Source organism: Paramisgurnus dabryanus, chromosome 17 (assembly GCF_030506205.2).
Source record: "Paramisgurnus dabryanus chromosome 17, PD_genome_1.1, whole genome shotgun sequence".
NCBI lineage: Eukaryota > Metazoa > Chordata > Actinopteri > Cypriniformes > Cobitidae > Paramisgurnus > Paramisgurnus dabryanus.
The window spans coordinates 33,641,463-33,659,803 of NC_133353.1; the positions used below are offsets into that span (position 1 = coordinate 33,641,463).

Here is an 18,341-nt window from a genome sequence, read left to right on the forward strand (position 1 = left end):
AGCTCTTATGAAGCAGGTTGAGTACAGAGCCAAGGACGTCTTTTGAAACAGTGAAATATTCCAAGATAAGCATACATGCGTTTGATTTTGCACTTTTGAACACATTCTGTGCACATCTCTTCATTGATTTTTTTGAGTTTTTATGCTAAGATTGTGTTATGAAAGTGAAATTAACTCTGCGAGTGGGGTTTCATGCAGTTCCTGTAAAAAAAAAAAGATTTCATAAACTCATTATTTGTCCTTATGTCAAAGCCACATGGTGTTTTCTTCTTCATGTTATTAACTTTACTTTTTAAGCTCAGAAAAAGAACAAAAAAGCACTATGGATCAAAGACAATACAATACAAGAATACAGTTCATTATACACCACTGATTAAATAGTTATTTATATTATATTGAAGTTCTGTCAAGAGGTTCTCCTGAAAGAGTGCATCTTTAAAAATAAGAAGTTTTTAAAGCTCTCTCCACAACATACGGCATTCTGCAGTATGGGCTTCAGACTGATAAACTCAGTGCTCACATGGGGAAGTCTTTTGATTTGGTGACTTGCAGCTTCACTTCGAGTGAGTACAGAATAGACTACAACACAACTGGAGTTGATTTGTGAAATGATTTGAAGTCTGATAAACTCTCCCACTCTGCTATGACAACTGTGCTGAAAGGTGAATATTAATGACATGAAATATGATTGGTTCTTGAGTGGATGAATCTGTCAGTCATGATGTCAGACCCGTCTGCTGTTGTACTGTACAGATTAGAAAATAATAATTGTATTTAAAAGATCTATGCGTGCATTCGTATGTCATTCATTCTTTGTTTCTTTTTTACCTTACAAAAATAAACCTACAACAGTTACCACAGCTAGTTCTTTTTTTTCTTTCTCTTTTTCTTTCTTTCTATCTATCTCTTCCTTATGAAAATAAACCTACTACATTTACCTCAGCTCTTTTTTCTTTCTCTAACTTTCTCTTTCATTCATTCACTCATTCATTTATTCATTCATATCACGAAAATAAACAGCTACCACCGTTTTTTCTTTCTCTTTTTCTTTCTGTTTCTCTCCCTTTCTTTCTTTTTTCTTCCTTCCTTCCTTTCTTTTTTCGTCTGTCTGTCTGTCCTTTCTCTTTCTTACTATCATTCCTTCTATCTTTCTTTGATTCATCCATTCTGTCATTCATTTGTTCATTCTTCTTTTCTTTTTTTCCCTTATGAAAATAAACCAACCACAGTTACCATTTTTTCTTTCTTTCTTTCTTTCTATATTTCTATCTATCTATCTATCTTTCTTTCTTTCTTTCTTTCTTTCTTTCTTTCTTTCTTTCTTTCTTTCTTTCTTTCTTTCTTTCTTTCTTTCCCCCATGAAAATAAACCTACCACAGTTGCCAAAGCTATTTCTTTTTTTCTTTCTTTTTTCTTTCTTTCTTTCTTTCTTTCTTTCTTTCTTTCTTTCTTTCTTTTGTTTCTTTCTTTCTTTTTTTCCCTCACGAAATAAATCTACCACAGTTACACAGCTATTTCTATTCTTTCTATTTCTTTCTGTTTCTCTCTCTTTCTTTCTTTTTTCTTCCTTCTTTCTTTTCTTCCTTCATTCCTTTCTTTTTCATTTGTCTGTCCTTTCTTTCTCTTTTTTCTATCATTCCATCTATCTTTTTTTTCATTTATCCATTCTGTCATTCGTTCTTTCTTTATTTCACTTACGAAATAAACCTAGCACAGTTACCACAGCTATTTCTTTTTTCTTTCTTTCTTTCTTTCTTTCTTTCTTTCTTTCTTTCTTTCTTTCTTTCTTTCTTTCTTTCTTTCTTTCTTTCTTTCTTTCTTTCTTCAATTCTTTCTTTCTTTCTTTCTTTCTTTCTTTCTTTCTTTCTTTCTTTCTTTCTTTCTTTCCCCTACGAAAATAAACCTACCACAGTTACCAAAGCTATTTCTTTATTTCTTTCTTTTTTCTTTCTATTTCTTTCTTTCTTTCTTTCTTTTTGTTTCTTTGTTTCTTTCTCTTTCTTTCTTTCTTTCTTTCTTTCTTTCTTTCTTTCTTTTTTTCCCTTACGAAATAAATCTACCACAGTAACACAGCTATTTCTATTCTTTCTTTTTCTTTCTGTTTCTCTCTCTTTCTTTCTTTTTTCTTCCTTCTTTCTTTTCTTCCCTCATTCCTTTCTTTTTCATTTGTCTGTCCTTTCTTTCTCTTTCTTTCTATCATTCCATCTATCTTTCTTTCGTTTATCCATTCTGTCATTCGTTCTTTCTTTCTTTCCCTTACGAAATAAACCTACCACAGTTACCACAGCTATTTCTTTTTTCTTTCTTTCTTTCTCTTTCTTTCTTTCTTTCTTTTCCTTGTTAAAATAAACCTACCACAGGTACCAAAGCTATTTCTTTTTTCTTTCTTTCTTTCTTTCTTTCTTTCTTTCTTTCTTTCTTTCTTTCTTTCTTTCTTTCTTTCTTTCTTTCTTTCCCTCATTAAAATAAACAGTTACAAAAGCTATTTCTTTTTTCTTTCTTTTTTTTCTTTCCCTTATAAAAAACTACCACAGTTACACAGCTACTAATTTTTTTCTTTCTTTTTCTTCCTTCTTTCTTTCCTTCCTTCCTTCCTTTCTTTTTTCATCTGTCCGTCCTTTCTTTCCATTTCTTTCTATCATTCCTTCTATCTTTCTTTTGTTCATCCATTCTGTCATTCGTTTGTTCTTTCTTTCGTTCTGTCTTTCTTTAATCTGTTCTTGCTTGCTGTTCTGTCTTTCTATACAAGATTTTTGGATATGTGTGTCTGAATCAAGGCAGAGTTTGTACATTCTGTAGAATAGGAACACCTGCAGAGACACAGAAAGACTTTTATGTTTAGGGAATATATTGGTTTAACTGCAGGAAGCAGGGCAATGGCCACACAGCGGGATGCTGACAAAAACATCAAACATCCAGGTTGGGTTATATATAGGTTTATTATACGTATTAAATAGACAGGGATATTTTTATCCACACGGACAGATAAATAGCAAAAAACAAAACTGCACTTCTAAGTACCCATCTGATGCGAGAAAAGATTAAAAAACACAGCCGGGGGGAGAAACGCTGCTTGCATCCTTCAAAACAATGGACAGCGACATGGGGCTTCTTTACATCAACTTGAAAAAACATTGATCCGAATCGTATTGAATTGCTCCTTACAGCACAGCACACGCTCCTCTCCTGATTAGTACAGGAAAACAAATCTTTTTCAGAGGGGTGCATGCAATCTCCAAAATGGACCATGCCATCATATAAATAAATATGTTTTCCATTGTAATCACCAAACTATGATGCATAGTTACATTCCCCCTACCCATCTCCTAAACCCTGTCTCATTACCCTACAGCAATATCTGGCTATTGACTGCTAAACAACTGCAAGCTCAGCCAAACTCTGCGTATTCTGTCTTTATGAAAAAAGTTTTCTTCAAAACAAAAATCCTTTACAAATGTTGCACGCAGTCTGAAGACATGGCAGCTCTTTGGAGTCAGGAACTCTCTTAGATGTCTTCCCAGCTTTGCTTACATGCAATAAATCAGACCATCAGGGGGTTGCATGGCAGTAATCCAGAATCACAGTGAAGAGGAAGAAAACAGAGCCTTCTTATTCAACATTCTCCACAAATCAAACTCCTGATTTCATGACAAGACATCATTTGATCCCTCTAATCCTCATTTCAACGTTTAAAGAAGCTTTTGTAAAGTTAAATTTAAAAAAATGACATTATTAGAGTCTGGAAAGTTTTATCATGCATCTAAGAGAATTATTGCATGTGATATAACTTTAATAATAGAAAAGACATGCAAGACCTGTATTTCCCTCCATTGGAGGTTCTTTACAGAATCTCATACAGGTTTAGAACAACATGTCATGAAGGTGAGTAAATATGACAGAAGTTTCATTTTTGGGTGAACTGTCCCTTTAAACACTCAATTTAAATACACAGTTAAGCAAACATATAACTATGCTAAAAGTTTATTGAATAAAACATGAGTCATAAATTCTGTTTTTCTGCTAATAAAGAAACAAACTCATTCCTGAGTGATTCACATCTGAGCGCATCTAATGAAAATCCTTCACCTATCAGTCTCCAAAAGCTTGATAAATCCTGACTGTTTGTCGGGCTGTGTGTGAAACAGGTGGGTTGAGAGCATGGTGGCTTTTGTCCTTGAGCTCTCGAGCACTGACTTGAGTATTCAAATCTTCTCTATATTTCAAGTGTGGTGAACTTCACAGATGTTACAGAACGGGTGCCGAATGCAATACGTCCTTTACCAAGAAATGACATACAGTCCCTATAACTTTCTAATGCACGTTAGCTCAACTGGCAGAGAATTGCACAAATGACATTGGGACATTGAATAAAAGTGTCTGCCAAATGCATAAATCTACTTAATCAACGTCCTTCTTCATATGCACCATTGCTTTCATCAGTGTTGAATAAAAAGCAAAGTTCAAACAAGGGAATAACAACCGTCCCATATCTCGACAATCCCAGCATCTACTGCTATTAAGATATACGCACAGTCTTTAACATAAAGGTGCTTCACAGTGACGCCATAGATCAGGGGTCTTTAACTACTTTTTTTCGAGGGCCAGATTTTTTAATTGTAAATATGATGTGGGCCAAACTTTTACCCCTATTTTAACCTTTTATATTTTTTACTTTGACCTATTTTATTATTATCATTATATATGTTATAACTTATGTTGTTTTTTGTAACTTTTTGTTATAAGCCATAAATAAAAACATGCATTTTCAAAAAAAGATGCACACATTTTGTATCCAGTATTTTGCCTTTAAATGACTGAAAACTCATATTTTCTTTTTCAATATTTTAAAAACAATTGCAGTTTAACATTGCAAGAGCCAAATTTTAATAGTTCAAATATGAACATTGCACAAAATAGTGCAAGTGTAAATAATCAACACATGTAAAGCTCTTAAACTTGTTTTGTTTATAACTGTTTAACTTTCATAAATTGTTACATTTCAAGTATTCACAACATAAGCCAGTCTTCTCCTAATGACTAAAATTGCACTTCATGTTTTGTCTTTTTTAATATTTTAAAGATGTATAGGCTAAACCCAGTGTTCGAATTATGTCAAAGCTTATGGGGGGTCCCCTAGCTAAGCCCCACCCCCTGGCCAAGCCCCACCCCCTCATCATAGGGTCGCTTTGATTTGACAAAGATGTGATCGTCCTTGATCAACAATCATCTGATCCTGGTTTTAATCAAAGAAACCCCAAATTCCCCTTAACTCAATCAAACTCTAAACATTTTTACCCCTCAAATTAATTTTACACAGAATAGGGGTGAAATAAGGTGGACCTCATTCTTAAATTACATAATATTACTATATAGTAGTGATTAAATGGATTACATTGCGTTTTTTGAGTCATAGATCGAATACTTTTCAGATCAGCAAAACTGGGGGTGGGAAAATAACATAAGAACAAATTAAGAAATTATGGGCATAAAAAAATAGAAAAGAACAAAGTTACAAATAAAGTAAGATATATTTAGGTACATAAATAGAATCAAATGAATAATAATAAAAACTGTCTTCTTCATCGTATAAATGAAATATAATTAATTTTTTTTAGACATACAGAAGTGATTTTCCTTTGATTTCTGTTGTTTACTTAATATAAATGACACAAAATAAGCAGATAAGAACTGCTACTTTCAGACCAACACAAACATCTGATTTCTTTCTGAACTGTTTGCACTCACTTTAAGACATAACTGAATGTTTTTATGAGAATAGGTGCCAAGACTGTGGTATTTCCAAATAATTTTGTGTTTGCATGCTTTAGGAAACGCGCGACTCCATGCGTCCGCTTATGAGTGTTGCGTCCATTTGAGTATGTGTGTGTGTCATTGTCTTTGCGCACACAAAGCAGCTCACTTTAACATCTTGCGCTCAAATTGTTTAAAATCGCGTGCATGTTAACATTTGCAAGGTTTAAAAAACACATGCAAAAGATACTTTTTATAAATATAGTTATTTATTTCTGAATGATGCGTATTTGAGCTATAAACAAGGCCAGACGAAATCTGCGGACTTTTTTTGCTTTATCTCTGCAAATGTTTTGGAAAAATCTGCGGAATTCTGAGGAATGACTTTAAATGTTTTAAAAATTATATTAGATAATTTAAGCTATAAATATTACAAAATTGCATCTAAAATAATTACTTTTTAACGGCTTACAATGAAAATGAATACACCAAAGCAATGAGTCCTCTGAATTAAACCGGACCAACATGAAGCAGATAATGTGCATGTCAAGATAGAATTATAGTTTGTATATAAAATGACATATATTATTGTATATTTTGTTATATATTATAGCAGAATAAAAAAGCTTGTATTAATACATTCTCATTATGAATTAAGCATGTATGAAGATAATTTCATCATTTTTACAACGCAATGTAAACTTCATATTTAACATAACAAGAGCAGTCGTCTTGTAAACGAATTTGAAATTATGATGTGCTGCTGAGTGCCGACTGACGCGTCACGTAGATGACAATTACAAGTAAGATCTTAACTCAGTGATAAGTTTTATTTAATCTCTCTCTATCATTAAAAACAATCACAGCAAACACGCGCAGGGTTTATGTACTTGTCAATGTATGTGTGCTTGTCGTCAATGAGGGTTGGTCACAAACATGCTCAAGCGCGGTTTATGTGCCCTGGTGTTAAGTATTAAAGAGACTATCATTAATTATCATTTAAGCGTGATTTCTTCTGCTTTCCCAATAAAATATTTTGTGTGACTGGGTGGACCAGCCACTGTTTGCCACTGTTTGAGGATGGATTTGCCACTGTTTGTCTGTCAATTCCTCCAGAAAACAGCATGTGGCGCACTTGCAAGTTTATTTATTTCAGACAGAAATCATTTGAATTAGTTTATTGCGAAATTGGGACAAACAAAGACAGTTTCGCTTTGTGACATGCAACATGAGAATTTTAAATTCATGTAGAATTTTAATTTTAATAAAAACCAGGGGACCCCCCTAATTTATATTTTTGTGCTTTATGGGGGGTCCCTTAAGGCTTATAGGAGGTCCGGGACCCCCCCAGACCCCCTTCAATTCGAACACTGGCTAAACCGCCTTTCAGTTGCACACTAAATTCAGACACGATGGTCGGAGTTCGCCCCCTAGTGGCAGTGGTAATGAAATTTTGGTTTAATCGTAAATCCGTGTCAAGGCAAGAGCCTTTAATCTACGTATGTATTTATACTTATTAATTTACTTATCATTAATCAATCATTTTATCACGTCCGGTCAGCGTGTCACATGCGGTGTAATCACACAAGTTTCTTTATTTTTTATGAATTCAAAGCTCAAATTGGATCCAATAATTACGCAGATGGGTGGCATCCCACGCAGCCACTTTCTGACTCTTTATGTTTTTTTGGCCGTCATTTGTCAGGAATAGTGGAAAGGTTAAGTAATCACCCTGATTTTAAATCAGACAAAGATGACCGGCGGGCCAGAAAAGGATGATTAGCGGGCCGCATTTGGCCAGTTGACAAGCCCTGCCACAGAATAACCATTTTTGGCTGAGTAGAAAAAAAAACTTTAACATCTAAAGAGCATTTCTGCTTCAAAAAAAGTTTCTTAAGATCATAAAAACGTATAAAAGAAATGAAAAACTGCTTCACTGTGAAGAACATATTAAGCAATAATAGAAATGCAAATGTTGATGTGGTGGTTTATGAATGGGGGATGAAAAGTAAAAAGCTCAAGTAAAATCATAAGGATAGATACAGCAGATGTATATACAGACAAAATAGTGGGATCAAAATATTTGTGTTCGATGTAAGGGATAGAAAGAGAGAGAGAGAAATAATAAATGTGGAAGATAATACTGAAAATGACCAAAACAAAAAGAAAGAAAGAGGAAAATTGGATTAGGGAGTGGTAACATGTTGAATTGTCTTGGTAATTTACAGTGCACACCTATAGACCAGAAAATATGTGCTTACTGAGTAAAAGCACGTATGCATGCTGCTCTCAGATGGCAATAACAAAATATTACAAAACACACCCATAATTCAATTCTGACCAGTGGAAGAAACATAAACGAGTAAATGCATCTGCTAAAGTGGATCTACACTTTAAAATGAAAACCAGTCTGAAGCATTTCTCTCCTGGTTCTTCTCGGTACATCACCTGCTTCTTTCTGAGGAACGCCTGTTCCTTTACTGCATCGATTTTACCTTTCGGTTATCTTACCGAAGAAACTTACATGCACTCCGTTTAATAACTGAACAAGACTTAACCTTAACATGTTATAGGTTGTACCATCGATGTTCCACCTCAACCAAAAAGAGATTAAGAAATAAATAACCAATGATAAAAAGATGCTTAAAAGATGCTATGTTTAGATTAGCTTTCACTTTCTCAGCCAGAGGTTTATAAAGGACAAGAAAATCAGAACCCTGGGAAATCTCGGACAACCTAACGGTCAAACTAACAAGTAATCCATCCTGTGAACGTTTGATGTCTAAACACATATCTATTCACAGTCAGGATAAAGCAGGAGAAGATGTTTAAAATAAAACAGGTTTGAAGACTGATTGCATATAAATACAAGGATGTGAAGTAATATCATCTGAGAGCCACAACATGAATAAAGAATGTATTCATTTTCACTTCCCTCCCAACGCCAGACAAGCAAGAAAAAACGATGTTTATGAAATTAAACAATTGATGTGATTTGGCTCCGTGTTACTCCAGTCTCACTGATTGGTCAATGGGGAGCTACGCTGAGCTCTGATTGGCCCTTTCCATTCTGTCAAACCCAGGAGAATGGAGAAAAATGTACATTGGCACAAACACGCATCTTCTCTTTATTGCCGTGAGCGCAAGGTGAAAGCATTAGCATCAAGCCCCATTCGACTCTTCCTGTGAGTGCAGCAATGACTCAGAAACATTTGTCTCTCAGAATAATGCCCACCAAAGATTGCAGAACCGAAACAAAATCAATATGCGCCACTCGCTTCAGCCCATTTACCAAATTTGAAAAGGAAGAAAAGAAACAGGAGCCTATAACCGTCATACTCACCTCAGAGAAGCACGATAACAGACCAAAAACACAACGAGATTCAATTTTCATTGTGTTCATCCAACAACTTATACTTTCTGTACACTGTCAGACAAAAATAAGGTAGAAAATAGTCCCTAGCTGTTACTGGGGCAGTGATATGTACCATTTAGGTACAGGTATGTATACTTTTCGTACCAGTATGCATTATGGATGTGACAAAAAAAGGACACAAAAAACTTTGTCGGAATTCTGTGAATTTAAAGACACAAACCAGAATCATAGGACAGCTCTTCAAAGAGCATTTATTTTATTTTATTTTATTTTAATTTTTGTATGCGCATTTATGAGGAAACTGCATTATGGATGTGACATTCCTTTGTTATGGACGTGACAAACAATTACTTTCGGACGTGACATTAATTTGCAAAAATGGTTTAGAAACTTTAAGAGACTTTGCATGAATATTTAAACTGCCAAATATTGACACTTGAGATTTGGTTAAAAAAGTTGAGTAAAAACTTTACTATTCATAATAAGGTTGACATTTGCACGGAATTGCACGCCGTCTGGTTAGCATATGGTATAAGAACCAATCCAGCAAAAGTATAGCTAGGCATTTTCCATTACTACCAACTGACAGACCAAATAAATTGCTTTCCACATTAATAGCCGCAGTTATAAACCAAACACAAAAACACTCTAAATATACACACCAAAATTAAAACAAGAGCATTGTCTAATTTGTGTTCCTATTAATGACTTTCTTCTCTTTTATAAAAAACATTTGAATAATGTGTTTCCTTAATCTTCAAGGATAAAGAGACCGTCAAAGGCAGAACTGCGATATTGTGTCATTGCAAGAAATGTCACCGCCAGAGCAAACAAGTAAACAAAAATCTGCAGAGAAATGATACCACCAGCCTTACAGTGTTGTCGAGTGCTTCAAGTAGATCAGTAATGGTCATAATACTACACTATCTATACTGTAAGAAAAATAATGGACAAATATGGCCCCTAGCTTTCACTGGGGCAGTACCTTTTAAAAAAGTACACCTTTGCACCTAAATAGTTAATATTAGTACCCCAAAGGTGCATATTGGAAAAAAAAACATTTTATTTCAGAGAAAATAGTAAAATGAAGAGGCTAAAGTAGCTTTGTGGTGCATTCCCCCCCAACTGTTTGTTCAAGTGAGATGTTACTAAAATGTCACACTTTTGTTGTTAAAATAAGTGGAATAACTATGCATGGTCATCTCACCCTCGTGTCTTTGGGATTTATCCTTATGCACAATCCTATGCTTTGAAGCAATTCAATCATGTTTAAAATCTCAAACACGCTTCAACAGTCTGAATCATCGTTTCTTGACAGTCACAAACTTGTTATCTCTTTTCATTTCTCTTGCTCTTCCCGTCTGCTGACCCATCAATACGTGTAACAAACAATCGGGTGAAAGCCAATGACAATTGATTCCCTGACACAAAGATTTGTGGAGGAGCAGGATGTCTTTGATGGTCCAAGATTGAGTTCGGATTCTTGAATCAAACACCTGCTGATTGCTGTCAATCCACCACAGCATAAACAAGAGAAAAACAGAAGTACTGTACTTACAATAACAGTTAAGTTTTTAAAACACATTCTTTATTTTTTCACATTTTAGAAATAGTGCTGGGCAAAAATTAATCGCGATTAATGGCATACAAAATAAAAGTGCATTTTTTTGCCTAATATACGTGTCTGTACTGTGTGTAATTATTACATATATGTAAACACACACACACATGTATACATTTCAGAATTTTTTTATTTATATATACATTTTTATAGTTAATATATAATAAATATATATATATATATATATATATATATATATATATATATATATATATATATATATATTATGCAAAAAAAATCTCTTTTATTTTGTATGCGATTAATCGCGATTAATCATTGCCCAGCACTATTTACAATATTAGTAAACTATGTAATAACCAGCCTGATCTCATGAGATTTCATGCGTATTTTACGATTTGGCTAATTCGTAATAATTCGTACAAAGTGAATCGTACAAAAACATACGATTATCATAAAAAATTACGACACTTCACCCCTAACCCTGCCTTTAACCCCAACGTCATGGGCAAAAGCAAATCATACAAAAAAGGTATAAATGTGGTCGTATGAATTAATACGAATTATCTCACGGGTCTGTTGAATGCTGTATTCTGATTGGTTGAGAAATGTTCCGTGGGTATGCCTTATTTTCCATTAACCGCACACCTAACCTTTCAAATGTCTTAAAAATAGGCACCAGAGCAACGTTTGTGGTAACCGTGGTATAAGCCGAATAATTGACTCCGGTCCATTAAATTATTTGAAAAAAAATGCACACTGCGCTTAGCATCGTGCCGCATTACCACCTTGGATGTGCATTATTTTCTTATAATTCAATGACCCGTCGTCAATTATTCCTTATTTAGTCACCTCGTAAAATAAATACAAATCAAAACTTGTTTATATTTTATTATCTGCAGTGTTTTAACTCGTTGTTTGTACTCATGGCATTTTATCAAGAAAATTATTATGGTTTTACAAGGAGAAGAATTTTAAACAATATTTAAAGAGTTAAAATCTATTCTGGCATCTTATTGGCCTGTTATGTAAAAATAAATAAATAAAAATGTTCTTATGACAGAGATAAATATGTTTGGCACAATTATATTTTTATAAACATTTAAGAATGCACCTTAAAGCATCAGATAAAAAAATTAAGACCATGAGACAGATTTTAGTCAAGTGTTTCCTAACTTTTTACTAGTAGTCTTTGACCACGAGAAAGCGTAGCACAACTCACTGCAAATCTGCTTTGTTAGGGGCATGCAAAACTGCATTATATAATCTGTGAGTTATCTGAACAACTAGTTGACTACAGTAGTTAAAAGTCAAGTACATGAAACAGACATAGTGACATTACATAGGAAGTATGTCTCTCTCTCTCTCTCTCTCTCTCTCTCTCTCTCTCTCTCTCTCTCTCTCTCTCTCTCACACACACACACACACACACACACACACACACACACACACACACACACACACAGGCTGGGTTCAAAATAGCCCCTATATACTCATATTAACTATCTCCCACATTATTCCACTTATAGTATATAGTTCACTTGAGTGAATTCAACACTTTACATCCTAAAGGCCCGGGTATACTTTTTTCCGCGTCCGCGTCCGGCTCGCGCGCGCACGCGTCCGCGCAGCTTTCCGGGTATAGTCCTCGCGGCTACACGCGGATGGCCGCGTTCGACACTATACGCAATACAAATGATTTCTTATTCAAATTATTAGTCTAACAGGCTGTCAGGGCAGCACTGATTTGGAGACATTTACAGTACATTATAACATTAGGATAGGTGAAGAAAAGTAACTGATCCACCATTGCAAACACAGTTTAGAACAAACAACAAGACAACAAAGAACAGGAATCAAACAAACATGCTCCAGAGCTTTCTGTTCTTGGAAGAAGTAAAAGTTAAAGAAGAAAAACGATAGTGTGTGTGCAAATGCTGTCTATTTCCTTTGTATAATTGTTTATAATGGAGTGTCCTGTCTAAATATTTTCATGCGCATGCGCTGTCGTACGCGGACTGTACGCGCACTGTCCGCGCGGTCTCAAATTTTGGGCTGCACGCGGACGGTCCGCGCGGCCGGCCGCGGACCCTCCTGATGACGAAAATGACGTCATGCGGACGGCGCGCATACGCGGACGTCCCGAGTATACTTTCGGCTTAAGTGAGCGAATTCGAGTGGACTATTAGCGGCTAGCTGTGAGTGTACATTGTTGTATACTCATTATTGCGGTGCATTGTGGGCTTGAATGAGTACACTTAATAATGTCCACTATGATAACACCACAATGGATGTCTGCGCCCGAAATGGCATACTGTGACTAAATTAGATGAAGTATACTATAGTACTATATAGTATGGATATGGACAGTATGAATGAGTTTGGATGTACTAAAGCCACCATGTTAATACATCACGTGACATGCGTCGTCATGACAACATGTTAGTCTTTAACTTGAATGTTGTTAAACTAATGCAATTTAACCACAAGGGTTGTTTAATATATGTATTTGCATTTAAATACAACCGCGTTACCACTTTCGGGCACCCCTCAGTTTTCTTCTTTGGACAACTCCTTTCCTAGGGGATCATGACGAGATAGCAATTGTCCATCGACTGAACAATTCAATATTTTGCCGGAAAAATAGGTCAGCTGGGTACTTTTCGGCTATTGTTTTTTGAATACTATGAATTCGGACATACTGCTCACCTCACCTACTGCTTCTTGCCTACTCTGAAGTATGGAAGTAGGCGGTTTCGGACGCAGCCGATAGTTCCCTCAAACAGAGCACTATTTAAGGGTATAGAGGACTGTTTCAGACACAGCTATTGACAACGTTGTTTCAGCTCTCTCTAATTCTAAGCCGGACCTTGTTAAGCTAGAGAGCCTGTTGCTATGGTAACTCTTATCCAGGCTTCTCTCCCAGAGAGAGTGCTTAATTTAAGATTGAAGGGCTTTAGACAGTAGCTCTCCGCTCAAGGGAGCAACAGGTATTCATGTGACTGTGAAAATGAACATTAATAGGGGTTACTATCTATCTAGCACATGAATAAAGAATATGAAATCAATACGCTCAAGGCAACACAAAAGAAAAACAGACATCCTCCGGGATAAGCTAGAAAATCTATTAACTTATTTATCACTCTTTCATGTGCTGATATGTTTGGGTTCTTTCTGGCCTGCGGATAGAGGTATTTGCATTCATAAACATGTATAAGACGCTGGATGCTAAGCCCATAGTCACATGCTAATTAAATCCATGAATCTAGTGCATGCAAACATATTCTCCATTTATTTTCCATGTTATTCTCTAACAAGGGCCTTGATTAAATATTTGATCATATACAAACTCCGCCCTGCATTGATTTTCTCTACACTCTAAATGCAAATAAAGGGTTTGTCATTGTGATGCCAATTTTGGTTCGCTTCTATTTTACTTTTACACTGGAATAGTTCTGCGCATGTTAAAAGATCTTTATGGAACAACTCAGCACGACAAAGAACATTCTAAGAACCATGCCATGACAAAAACATCGGACCTCCCTCATATGTCCACTGCTGTGATTATTATGGACTGAAGGCTAGAACAAACAAGTACCAATGACATCGCATTTAAAATGTATTTTATTGAAAGATAAACCATATTTTACAATAGACCAAGACTTTGCAGAATGGACACAGATAACTAGAGTGGATGACTTGAAATATAAGGGGTCTTGGCGACATGACAAAAAAATCATTCTTCAAGGTAGTTCAAAGGTGTTTCATGCATTCTGACATATTAATACAGTTTAAGAGATGTTTCCTCCTGCTAAACAAATGCAAAGTATCAAAAAAGCAGTTGGAAGTGTTACAGAGTATTTATGTGCCGAATGCACTTCGCCAGGGTTCGTACAAGTTTTGTTCAATTACAGGTCCAGCTTACGTTTCAGGGGTAAGCTATACGCATCACTTCTTTTTATGGCCACTTCCCCCAGAAAACCACACCCACACGTCAATCAGCGGGAGAGCGAGAACCGCGGATGCTAAGCAACCTGATCTAAAGACTTTCCGTTTTATAGTCATGGAATATTTTGCTCATTTATTTGTGTCATTGTCACAGATCTCCCCATTTTTCCATGCCCGTACCACAGACTTTCTTTTCCGTGTCAGTTTCACGTATTGGTTACTCAATTGTTTTTCCTATTTTCTTACCATTTTTGTTGTGGGTTTGGGGTTAGAACGACTTTCTGTAACATAAATGACATCCAAACCCAACTCTCACCCTAAGGTCAGGCGGCAATTGTTTAAAAATCCGGAAAAAATAGTATAAACCAATAATTATAGTGACATCCTAACACAAACTCCAAATCTAACCACAAACCCACGCAAAAATGTTTAAAAAAATAAATAAAATTTGAGTAACCAATACGTGAAACTGACACGGATCTGTGACATGCATCACTTTACGCGACAATTTTGTTTTATATCAAGACTCAACAATGGGACGAAAAAAGAAGTGTGTTTTTGGATGTGAGGAGAAGAAAGCCAGCATTGTGGAAACAATGGATATAGTTTGTTTATCAGGGGTAGCAGCGGAGTTTTGCGTTTATGTTTGTTTAACAATGGAATTCTTGAAAAGTCCCAACCGGGTCATAAGTTGCATACGGTAAGTAAGACATCTGTGTTATGTTGGAAATCAGCGCGTACGTGCATTTTATATAAAAACTCAAGACTCGCTCCTCCCGCAGTTCGTAACTCCTTCCGAATTTTTTCGTATGTTATAGGAAAGAAGCGGTTAAGCTAATCTGTCTTTTATAAATCTGATAAAACTAAAGACTCTTCTGAGATATGAAGGATGTAATACTACTCTATAGGTACTCCAGATTAACATCGGATATGCAGAAACAGCTTGTGTTATGGACACTTTAAATCTCTTTATTTTTGAAAGGGACATTCCACTTTTTTTGAAAATATTCTAATTTTCCAGCTCCCATAGAGTTAAACATTTGATTCTTACTATTTGGGAATCCATTCAGCTGATCTCCGGGTCTGGTGCTAACACTTTTAGCATAGCTTAGCACAATCCATTCAATCTGATTAGACCATTAGCATTGCGCTAAAAATAACCAAAGAGTTTCGATATTTTTCTTATTAAAAACTTGTTTCTTCTGTAGTTACATTGTGTACTAAGACCGACGGAAAAGTAAAAGTTACGAGCTATACTCATTCTGGCGTAATAATCAAAGACTTTGCTGATGTAACATGACTGCAGCAGGAGTAGTGATATTACGCACTGCCCGAAAATAGTCCCCTTGGTTACTTTCAATAGTAGGGGACTATTTTCAGTTAGTGCGTAATATCACTGCGCCTCCTGGGTTTAAACCCAGGAAGCACACATACTGATAAAAAATGTATACCTTGTGATGCACTGTAAGTTGCATAAAAGCATCGGATATTTTGCACACCACATTATCAAAAGGTTCTTTAGTAACACTTTATTTCGATAGTCAACTAACTATAAGTAACTATGCAAGGAACCTTTGATTGTGACATATAAATCTTAGCAGCTACCATCTACAGCAGCAGTCAACATCCACAGGATCTGATCTCAGCACAGTCCAGCCATCATCCATCTGTGAGCCCAAGCGCAGAGCTGTTACATATGGACTGAGGTTAGTTAGATATTTGGCCACAAGTCATTGTAGTTCACTCTGGGGAGCTCAAATCATTCATGTACATGACCGAGCAGTCAGGTCAGCTGTAGTTTATGGCTGCTGGTTACTCCAAGCAATCAGGTTCATGCTAAACCGAGCAGCCTACATAACAAGAAAAAACAGCAGATGATGTGTACAGTACAAATAACTGTAAACTAAATCAACATCTTTACACAGATGGGAACATTTCCTATAAAGTAGCTGCCAGCTGTCTAACTCTAGGTATTTAACCTTGACCAACATATGCACGGTAAGGTTATAGGCATTGAAACAATGAAAGTCATCATTATGCAATTGCACTTTGTATGTGCGTGTGTGTGTACTCGGCACCTCGGCTACTGCAGCGGCCGAGGGATTAAAGGAACGCTGGGAAAAAATCTATATATTGAGGTGCATATTTAAAACAGAGTATTTCAACATAAATAAATAAAACACCTGTATTTAAATATTTTAATGACCTCTACACAATGTAAATTCATCTTTAAAACATTACTAGATTATTTCAAATGACTTTGTATTTGAATTTGCCCAAACAAAACAAATAAGGTTAACTTTATGCTTTACCCGAGACTTGAAACGTGACAATTTGGCAACCCTGAACAATTGGTTCACGCTATTGACCACTTGGGTAGTGTGAGGGTTCGTGAAGATGAAAAAAGCATGGCTCAACTCGAAGCAGCACTACCGTGCAAGGTGCAATTTTATTAAAAGCACCAAAAATATGTACGCCAGTCCACCTGTGAAAAATACCCTATTATTTAAAGTGTATTTCAAAGTCCCAACTAGTGGCTAGACGGTATGTGTGTGCGCCGTGCCCAGCGGTGATGTCCACTTTATCACAGCTGTGCAAATCACCATATTGCATGTTCTTGCAAATACTATTTTCTATATTTGATCGAATGGTATGCAAGGTTCCTATTCAGAAATGAATGGACAATGTGAGATTTACAGTTTACTATTTGCCTAGAAATTTATACACAATTAACTTCAAACGTTTTTTTTTTAGGTAACACATAAACGGGTCCACCTAGAGATTTAAGTCGTTGAATTCACATATATGCACATGCCTCATTATACATTTAGATGCTGTCAGTTATGTTTTGTGCCAGAACAGTGACTCTAAATAATAGATAATAAGTTGTGTGTGCTCAAAAACACAGACGGTCTTTATAGTGTATTCAGAGACAGATTCAGACCCTTGACTGTGTTAATGTTGTTCTGCACAGCATAGAAACAGAGGGGAAGCGTAGCAGGCATCTGACCTGCTGTGTCTCTATGATGCTTATTTTGTTCAAAGCCTTTGGCTGATGTTGATGTAAATTAAAACTATTAAAACTGAAATGTGGTTTTTAACGCTGGCTTCTAGCATTTATTTTTAAACCCACACAGATGCTGCTTCTGTGTTAAACAAAGGTTTTTCTTTTCATTGACAGCATTATGTCTGATGGTGTAGGACGGCCATTCCCAAACTGTGGTCCGCGGACCACTAGTGGTCCGTGAGGGTACTGCAGGTGGTCCGTGAAAAGGCAAAATAAGAATATGTATATTTTAATATACAAACTCGTTCATATTTTGGGCGAACGTGTACTGCTGCCTAATAAACGTTACTGTGTGAACTCATTCATTCTGGTGCCTGTGAACGGCACGCTCTCTCAGTTTAACGTCGTTCAATAGGGTGCCAGATTTGTATATTCTTCCAGGCGAAAACCCGACTAAACCACACTGTAAACAGGCCTTAATGTGTAGCGGAAAAAAACACCCAATCTGGCAACACCGCTCGGTGTTCACCAGTCACGCAGCATGCGTCATCACAACAACACAGACGCTACTGAAATTCCTGCCGCGCAACTCAAATAGTTTAACATTAAATAACATCATATTTGTCCTAAATCGTTAAGGATTAACATAGGCTGCTAACGCATATTCCGGATCTTGAAAT

The 18,341-nt window shown here is 36.0% G+C and overlaps 1 protein-coding gene across 3 annotated transcripts in view; it reads right to left on the minus strand.

The window, feature by feature from the left end:
• The window catches only part of grid1a (glutamate receptor, ionotropic, delta 1a), a 331,925-nt gene that overhangs the window by 69,169 nt on the left and 244,415 nt on the right, over positions 1-18,341 (minus strand). The window lies entirely within an intron of this gene.